General features: G+C 53.1%; 1 protein-coding gene across 1 annotated transcript in view; it reads right to left on the reverse strand.

Moving 5' to 3' along the window:
* Positions 1–8,233, reverse strand: part of RBFOX3 (RNA binding fox-1 homolog 3) — a 161,874-nt gene extending 153,641 nt beyond the window's left edge. The window contains exon 1 of the mRNA XM_066235586.1: positions 8,148–8,233. The gene's annotated coding sequence lies outside the window, so the exon portion shown is untranslated. The remainder of the gene's footprint in view (positions 1–8,147) is intronic.
* Positions 8,234–9,947: the final 1,714 nt, after the last annotated feature.

Here is a 9,947-nt window from a genome sequence, read left to right on the forward strand (position 1 = left end):
ATCCTGCTGACTGCCCAGCTTGGAGGCAGGAGAGTGACCGTCTGTAACCAGAGAGGTCTATTTGAATTCAGCATTGTTAAAAAGCTCCCTAGCAGCAGATGCAGCTGGACGTGCAGAGATGGACAGGTGGATGAGAGGAGATGGACAGGTAGACAAAAAATGAGCTGATAAATAAAAGGCCACATGAGGGACAGAGGTGGCTGGCTACAGAGACGCCAGAGAGTGCAGGACGCTGTGGGGGAGTACCACTCCCAAGTGCAAACTTGGCAGGATGGTGCCTGGCTCCCCAAGGCACGATGCTAGACTGTCTCAGGCTCTGCTGTGGGCTGAACTGTGTCCCCCAATTTCATGTGTTGAAGCCCTAACCCCCAGCTCCTCACCTAGAGGAGGAGCTGTATTTGGAGAGAGGATCTTTAAAGAGGTGAATTCATTAAAATGAGGTCGCTCAGGTGGACCTTAACCCAACATGACTGGTGTCCTTAGGAAGAGACGAGGACACAGACACTCACAGAGGAATGAACGTGAGGACACAGGAAGAGGATAGCCGTTCACACACCAAGTAGAGAAACCCCAGAAGGAACCCACCCGCTGACACGGATCTCAGACTTCCCACCTCTGATCTTTGAGGTCACAGTAAAAAGTGTTAGTAAGAGTGGAATTAATACCTGTATACCCCAGAGGGAATCCTGGAGGAAGGGGAACCACATGTGTGTAAAATGAGCCTAAAACACAAACAGCAGAGAGATATATGGAACAGAGTTGTCAACAGAACTGAAAGATGAGGGTGTGTGCCTGGGCCGCCTGCTGGTCTGATGATGGAAGGCGATCCAGATGCAGTGTGCTGTAGTGGTGGTGATGTCATCGCCTGGCCTGGTGTGATGACCCTCTCCAAGATTCTTAGTCTCCAAGCCAATGTTCTTAGGCTCAGAGGGCAATAGCAGAAATGCCCTGACTCCACGCCACTGACCAGGGTGAGCTGGGGGAGGGGCTTCAGCAGACCAAGACTGACAAGGCAGTGTTTCCCTTTCCGAAGGCTCCGCTTTACATGGCCACATTTACAGATGGAATATCCCACCAAAGGTTCACAACTGTCAGCATGAAGCATGGCCCCCTGTCCCGCCCTGCCTTTCAGAGAAAAACTCCATTCTCTCTCACTTTCAGCTCCTGAAGTCCTGTGGGCCACCAGGTCACCCTTCCTCTCCACCCAGTGGACACACACAGGCCCCCAGGAGAGGTTCTGGGCAGAAGACACTCTCCTCCCAGGTGGTCCCAGCCCAGAGGACCCAGTTCCCCTCATGTCAACACAGGGCCCAGTGACGGGGTCTCAGCCTTGCAATCACGCCAGACCTCGGCTTCCCTAGCCATCCGCCTGGGCTGCACTGGGCCCTGGAGCCAGTCTGAGTAAGCACTTGGTGGGGCACAAAGTTTCCAAAGGTGACTGGGCCCTATAAGCCTTACCCAACATCAGGAGGAACACTGCCTCCATGGGGCACATTTCTTTTCAAGACTGAGAGCCACAAAGACACACCCCAAATACACTGATGCAGAGTCTGCAGCAAGGCTTGGTCCCGCCACCTGGAGGCCTGTCCTCCCAGCTCCCATTTGCAGGCGTGAGTGTGTGTGAGATGTGAGGGAGGAGAACAGGCCTCCCTGGAAGGTAAGCTTCTGAATGAGGTTAGTGTCCATCACGCCAGGATTGATCAACAGGAACACACCGGCACACAGCGAGAGGTTGGAGCCACCCTGGTGTCCCCTGATGGATAACAGGTAAACTTTGATGTGCCCTGTGATGTGGTCTGCAATGGGATCTTATCCAGCCCATCATGAAAGGACAAATCTTGCATGATTCTGCTTATATGCGGTCCCTAGGGGCTGGGGGAGAGGGATGGAAGTGAGTGTTCAATGGGGACAGAGGTTTTGTTCTGCTAGATGTGAGTTCTCAAGAAGGATGGGGGTGATGGTTGCATGATAATGAGAATGTGCTTAATGTCACTGAATTGTTCAGGTAAAAATGGTTAAAACAGTACATTTTGTCTTGTATATTTTTACCAAAATTAAAAATACATTTTAAAGAGATTTGTATACCCACAGAGCTCTCACCATGTGCAAGGCACTGTCCTGGTTCCTTCATATACAATCAGTTCTCTCCCATCTGTCAACAGCCTTTCTGGAAAGATGTTGTCAACCCATTATTCAGACAAGACACAATGGCTTAAGGTCATCGGCTAATGAGAGATGAAGCCAGAGTTCAAACTGGGTGTTCCTGGCACCTGGCAGGCACCCCACAAATAGGTATCGAAAGGATGAATGAATAGATGGACGGACAGACGGACGGACAGATGGATGGATGGAAGAATGGACGAATGGATGGATGGATGGGCAGATGGATGGATGGACGGATAGATAAAGGGATGGATGGATTGATGAGCTAGACCCCAGACTTTGTACATATTGAACTTTCCCTGGTTTCTCCAGATTTGTTTCTAGAAAAGAGTGGAGAAAGGGCTGATGGGAGTTGGGGCACCTATTAAAACAAAGAGACTCTAAATCAAATACACCTAAGTGAGGGGTTTTACTGGAGGGATGGAATGTTCTGGAACTAGACAGAGGTGGTAGCTGCACAACATTGTGAATGCACCAACTTCCACTGAATTGTTCATTTTTGTGTCACGTGAATTTCAGTTCAATAAATTACTGAATATATACACCTGAAATTGAATACAAAGGTACCAGAAATGTGTTTACTGATGGTTTGTTCGGTATCTGGTTCTGTGAACCCACACATATGCTCTACCTATGGCCAGACTTCTGCTCTCTCCTCTGGATGGTCTGGAGGAAGCGGGGGGTGGGATTGGGAAGGGCTGGACTTGTCAGGGCAAAGATACTCTTAGGGGGCTTACAGTGCCACTTCATGGATGGCAACCCCACTGTGCACCTGGGCACTGAGCCTGTGGACACAAACTGCAGGCTGGGGCTTGGTATTTTCAGGCTTGGTTTTATTAAAACTTCCCTAGGTATTTTTTTCTTCAAGGTTTATCTGTCTCATTCAATAAGTCGCATGTCTGGGAGCACCGACTGGCCTCACCTCATCAACATCTATCTCCTTTTATCTTTTAGAGAGAACAGATCTCTTCTTCCCGGTAATGGTTGCTGGGAGCAGACCACCTGATAAAAGATATGTGATTAATAATGAATTAAATTAACATCACCTTCCAGCCGACAATGGGGAGAAACCTTCAAATAGTGTGTGTGCATACAGATATATGTACATGGGTCTGTGCATGTGTGTGTGTGCACTCTGTATGTGTGCATGTGCTGGAGTGTGTCCCTGCTCCTGCACACACTCTGTTGACCTGGGAGAGACTCCAGGAAGGAGGAGATGGGCACTGGAGCCAGGCTGCCACCCTCCCTGCAGTGAAGGAAGCTCGCAGTTGATACATTGTAGCACACTCTAGTGCTTGGAGGAGCCCATTTCTCAAAGAAGCTCTTTAAAGGGCACATCTGCAGACACCTCTATAATGTGAATAATCATCTAATTCTTGTTTGGGAAATTAATCTTGCAGTTTCTTTTTTTTTTTTTTTTTTTTTTTTTTTTTTTTTTTTCTTCTGAAGCTGGAAACGGGGAGAGACAGTCAGACAGACTCCCACATGCGCCCGACCGGGATCCACCCGGCACGCCCACCAGGGGCGACGCTCTGCCCACCAGGGGGCGATAATCTGCCCATCCTGGGCGTCGTCATGTTGCGACCAGAGCCACTCTAGCGCCTGGGGCAGAGGCCACAGAGCCATCCCCAGTGCCCGGGCCATCTTTGCTCCAATGGAGCCTTGGCTGCGGGAGGGGAAGAGAGAGACAGAGAGGAAAGCGCGGCGGAGGGGTGGAGAAGCAAATGGGCACTTCTCCTGTGTGCCCTGGCCGGGAATCGAACCCGGGTCCTCCGCACGCTAGGCCGACGCTCTACCGCTGAGCCAACCGGCCAGGGCCAATCTTGCAGTTTCTTAAAGTGTGGCACAGAGTTTTGGAAATAGGGTCAGTGGCTAATGCATGCTTTAGTACTTGGGAACACACCCAAGGGGATGCATTAGTAAATTATGGTACTTCTATGCAAGGAAAGAATATCCCATCATTAACTACAGGTGAACATCCACCTAGAAATACGTTTCTGCATACACTGTCAGCAGCAACAAAAGCCAGGTTACAAATCCACATGCCCCGCACGATTCCACTTCTGCACAATGTTGTGTGTGCTCTTGCGTGTGCAGCTGTCTCCAAGGAATGATGCATGCTCAGAGTCCCTTCCCTTTTCTTGTCTGTTTCCTCCCTCGAGCATCTGCTGCTTGAGTCCTAATGAAAAGGTACTAAAGGGCTCTGAGTCTGGTTCTCTGCAAGTAGACCTCGGCCTGCAGGAAAGAGGGCACCCTGAAGTCTGGAGTCACGTTCCAGATGACATGCTCACACACTCTTGTCTGAGGAGGACTCAGGTACCCCCTCATTCACATGGCTCCTTGCTCACAGCACAGGTGGGTCACACACTCATTCCTTGGAGGCGGGTGCCAGCCCCACGTGGCCTTGCTGTCAGCGGGTGCTGAGTCGGCAGGGCTGGACGGGGATGAGGCCCAGGCAGGGCAGGAGGCACAGGTCCGACTGCTGTTAATCAACCACTAACCTCTCCCCAGGCAGACAAGGCTCTCGGCCTCTGACCTCAGCCACATCTCCAGGGGACCCTGGGCCCCTTTGACATCAATTCACATCTCTACCTGTCCAGCCCCAGGTGGGCCAGGTGGACAGGACTGCTCGTCACTGAGAGCACCACTTTGGTTTGGTTGCAACAGGAACAATGGGGTCATCCCTCAAAGGTTCTGGGTGGGGTTCAGGAGAGCAGCCTCTGCCCTGGGCTATGGGTCTTGGAAAGGTTGTGGGCCTTTCAGCAACAAATTTAATTCTTGGCCAGTGTGATCCCCGGGTCTCTTCCAGCTTCCAATATTCTATGACAGTCTGTGGGCGTGACATGGTGTGACTTTCTACTTTGACAGCAACTGGGCCACAATGATACCTGCTCTTTCGTCCTTCATCGTTCAGGATTAGGAAAGAAGTTGGGGGACAGAAAAACCTCACCAGCCTGGAGTCCTTATCCCCCATCTCTCCCTCAATGCCACAGCTCAACTCCATTGAAAACCTCAGGTACTGACTGCAAAGGGGGACAGCGCAGATTCTAATGACAATGCCCTAATTCCACTCCTTGTGCCCTGGGCTCCCACCTGGAGGGGCCACTCTGTCCTGCACGAGCCCCTGTCCAAGGAGGCCCGTCTGGGGCCAACATTCCCTCAGCCAGACCTGTCCTTCCATCCAGGGGGTAGAGGGACAGATCCCTTCTGTGCAGCTTGCACTGGGTGGGGGTTGGGCTCAGAGGACCCAGAGATGTGAGCTCCAGTCCCAGCCCTGCATTCACTGGTCTCCAAGGCCCTCCTCTGTTGGGAGACGATTAACACCCACCCACACGCAACAGCGTACGTCAGAGTGATGTTGTCACTTTGCCTCTCAGGAGACCTACAGCGTTCCCCTCCCCTCCCCACTTCTCATGCTGGAGGAACAGAAAGTGGGGGGCCAGTGGGCCACCCCTGTTGCCTTTTATCCAGAACAGACGGTCCCAGAGTGCAGGGACAGCAGCAAGACAGCCTGGCCATGCATCCCTATGGTACCCATCACTGGGTGGATGGTCACTGGGTGACCAGTTTGATCTTGTCTCATCCATTACCTTTTTTCTTTTCCATCCACCTCTGATTCCCCAAACCAGAAACAGATAAGAAACCCTATAAATGTCCACAAGCAACGAGAAAAGCCAGAGACGCAGTGCTGTCCCAACAGGGGTTGTTTTGTGGTCACAGAAAGACATGCTTTCCCTGGTCTCCATGTCCTAACGAGAGACAAAGCCCGCCCCCTTGTCTGCCCGTCCTAGACAGACATAACTGCTCTGGGCTCAGCAGACACCCCTCTTGCGCACCCTGAACGGAGCAGACAGAGGAAGCGGCTGCAAAAGCTGCCCGCCAGCTCTTCCCACCTCTTCCTGGCCTGTCTTCCTCCCACTACACCCCGTGGGCTGGGCTGCAGCAGCGAGGCACAGCTCTGAGCTAAACAAACCAGCAGAGGCCGTGTCCCCACTCTCAGCCAGGGGCCATCTCATGCATAGACTCAGCAACCCCATGCTACTGGGCAAAACCCGGAAGGATGAAGCGATGTGACCCAAAGCTCCAGGAGAACTTTCTGAGCTGGGCCTGCTGTCAGCAGGCCGCTGTGGCCATGGACCCAGACATGAACCTCAGCTCTGCCTGTTGGGGGCTGGTAGCAGTGACCTCTTGCACCTGCTTCCCACAGAAGGAGAACAAATCTGGGGGTGTCCCCATTCAGCACCATGGTGACAATAAACAAGACAGGGACTGCACTGTTCCTGGTACCAAGTGATCAGCCCAGTTAGTTGGCACCCCACCAGCCCAGAGCCAGCTCACACACTTATGCAAAGAGCCAGCGACTGCCACACACAGGTGACACTCTTAAAGTTCAGCTGTGAGCAGACCTCAGACACCCCTGTCCTCAGAGAGCTCTCCTGGACCCCTGCTCCAGTCCCTGGGGCTCTGCTCACTCTGTGCATCTGCTTCTGACTCAGGCTGACTCCGACCACAAGGAGGGAGCTTGCTCAGTGGCCATTCCTGAGACCACTTGTCCTGTTCTCCTTGTGCTGATGAGAAGGCGCAGAAGGTAAGGAACAAAACCGAGGAGAAGGTGTACAGGTGGGAAAATGAGACAGGAAAGCCAAGGGTCCTCCACAGCCCTCATGCCCAAAGGCCAACACCTGAGCCCTGTTCACTGCCCCGCACCAGCGCCTCCTCCGTGGAAACCCAAAAGCTCTTCTCCAGCATCCACCATTGGTCCTCATTGGTCCACCACCTGCCAGCTGGGTGCTGGACCCCTGGGAAGAGCGGGAGAGGTGGGGGTAAAGGGTGCCCAGCGCCCTGTCTGGGCCCGTCAGCCACAGTCTTAGTCTGGGACAGAGTTTGGCCCCAGGCCCTCCTGAGGGACTTTTCTTTGATGTTTATTAACCCACTTTCTCTCTTGGCATTTGGAGCACAGAGGGAACCGCAGCCAAGGCTATTAATAGGCTAGGTCATCCCTGGGGAGGACAGTGAGCTCATCCTTCCAGCACAGGTGCCAAGCATAATCAAGTTTTCTAAATCCACCTAAATATAGGCTGCACCATGTTGGGGTGGAGGGCGGGCCTCAGGGAGCTGAGCACAGTGCGCCCTGTCACCACCATCCCTGACACTTGAGCAGCACTCTGCCACCGTGCCAGGGTCAGGCCCTGCTGGGAAAGGACCCAGCTGTCACGCAGCATTTCCAGCCTAGGTCACACCTGACAGGAGAAGCCAAGGGGGCGGGGGTGGGGGAGGATCTGCAGAAATGACATGCAGTATAAATGACTCCTGTAAACAGAGTTTAATAAAAAGGCAGTGAGGGAGCCTGACCAGGCGGTGGCGCAGTGGATAGAGTGTTGGACTGGGATGCGAAGGACCCAGATTCGAGACCCCGAGCTCACTAGCTTGAGCGTGGGCTCATCTGGTTTGAGCAAAAGCCCACCAGAAAGGACCCAAGGTTGCTGGTTCGAGCAAGGGGTTACTCAGTCTGCTGAAGGCCCGTGGCCAAGGCACATATGAGAAAGCAATCAATGAACAACTAAGGTGTCGCAATGAAAAACTGATGATTGATGCTTCTCATCTCTCTCCATTCCTGTCTGTCTGTCCCTATCTATCCCTCTCTGTCTCTGTAAAAAAAAAAAGGCAGTGAGGGGATTTATGGGTAGCCTAAGAATAATTAGTTATTTATCCACTTACCTCCCTTGCTGCCTGATCACTCTATTAATTATCTATTATATACCCGCTGATTTGCATTTTAGTGAAGGGGCTGGGAAGGACAGGTGAAAACAAGGGAGGGGTCCGGAAACCAAGGGGAGGGGGCAGGTGAGGAGCCTGTTCTTTCCCAGCAGGGCCCCCCTCATGCCACAGCCCCCCAGGCCACATCCCCACGCCAGCCAGCCTCTGAGAAGCCTGAAGCTGAGAGCCAGCTCAATGGAGAGAAGTGTGCTGTGAACGGTACTCACTTGTTTGCACAGTGGCTCCCTAGATGGGGTCCCAGGCGAGGGGCCTGCAGGCAGCTCAAGGGAAAGGCTGGCAGAACCTTCCTCTGACGGTTCCAACTTAACGCTGCACTGTGAAAAGAAAAATGCAACAAAAACCATCTCAATCTCTGACTATCTTGAGTGCATCCGACACCTGCTCTCCCGCACTCTTGATTAAAAATATCACAGGACAGAGTGTCATGGGAACAGCATCTTTGAACGCTGCAAACGAGAAAGAGTTAGGTGGCCCTGCTCACCGTTTGCAGTAATGCGCCCTGCGCGGCCACCCTCTGCGGTGGGATTCACAGTGTCAAAAGGGATGTGGGGACACCAGAGGAGGATACCAACAGGTCGTGGGGTCCAATGGGCAGTGACCAAACTGACAGTGGGGTGCCAGACCACTGGTTCCCAGCATGGCCCCCACTCTGCTCTCGAGCCACTGAAGCCTTGTCAGGAATAAAGCTCAGCATCACCCCATCATCCCCAGTTGGGGCCACCAGCACCCTGCTGGGCTCCAGGGCTGAGGGGCTGACCAGGGCTTTCCAGGACCTGCCATTGGTGCTCCATATAGTTTATCTAGACCTTGAACCTCTTTCATCAAAACCTGTTGCCTCACCACAACCAGCTGTGTGAGCCAAGTCCTTAAAACAAACCTCTTTATCTATCTACCTACCTACCTATTTAGCTATCTAACCTATTTATCTATCTACACACCTAATTTATCTATCTATCTGTATATCTACCTGCCTACCTACCAATGTATCCCATGATTGACAGTTATACACATTCAGGCACGTAGACAGACTGGTCCTATAGGTTCAGTTGCTCTGAGAACCCTACTGATCAAGGGTTCCTCCAGCTGGCATTCCAGGAACAGAATCATAAATACCAGCGTCCTCCCATCACCCCCGTTCCCACTCCAGGGGAGAAGCTGTGCCCCACAGTGACATCAAAGGGGTGGGAGAAGAAGGCAGTGAGGGGCCGGCCTTCTGTATGGGAAACAAGGACTGTACAGTCACGAGCCAGGAACACACTGGCCCCTAAGTCTCTGTGCAGTGACACCCTGGACCCAGCTGGGTTTCCGCTTGGGCCTCCACATCCATTTCCTGCTGTGACAGCCACGCTCCCTGACAGGTGCAGGACTACCCTCCCCACCCCTCCCTTCCTGACCACCGCGTCTCAATTCTGACGATGTATCAATAACTGCACAGCAAAATGCCACAGTGAGCAGCACCTCTGTGCTGTGACTAATTGCTCTTGGAATCGATGCCACGGCTGTGTGTGCAGCAAGGTGGGCCATGTCCCCGAGGTCACGACAGCCCCCGAGAATCAGGCACGCCAAGCACGGTCCCCTGAGACAGCGAAGGGGGTGGGAAGGGAAGGAGGGCAGCCCAGAGAAAGAGCGGATTAAAAAGAGGGGGAGGCTGGAGACGCTCAGTGACACAGAGACAGAAGGACGGTAAGCACGTCCTAAGTCTGGACAGGGAGAGGGGACTGAGCAGACCTTAGCCTGAGAGCCTCGGAGGGGACACAGTGGGAAGGAGGTCATGGCCAGAGACACCGTGAGGGTAGGTGGAGGCACTGGGGGGCTCTTAGGTGACAGGATCCTTCCTGGAATGAGGACACGCCCCCTCAACCCAGGCAGCATATAAGGCTTGTGCCAGAAGCCCTAGGCCCCTCTGGACACAGGAAGGCCTCAGGAGTCTCTGGGGCGCATGTACCTAAGGTTTTTATTGGCTTCATAACCCAGGCTGTGTCTGCACCTGGGTCCCCCTTGGGCTG

The sequence above is a fragment of the Saccopteryx bilineata genome, chromosome 6 (genome assembly GCF_036850765.1).
Source record: "Saccopteryx bilineata isolate mSacBil1 chromosome 6, mSacBil1_pri_phased_curated, whole genome shotgun sequence".
In the NCBI taxonomy this organism is placed as follows: Eukaryota; Metazoa; Chordata; class Mammalia; order Chiroptera; family Emballonuridae; genus Saccopteryx; species Saccopteryx bilineata.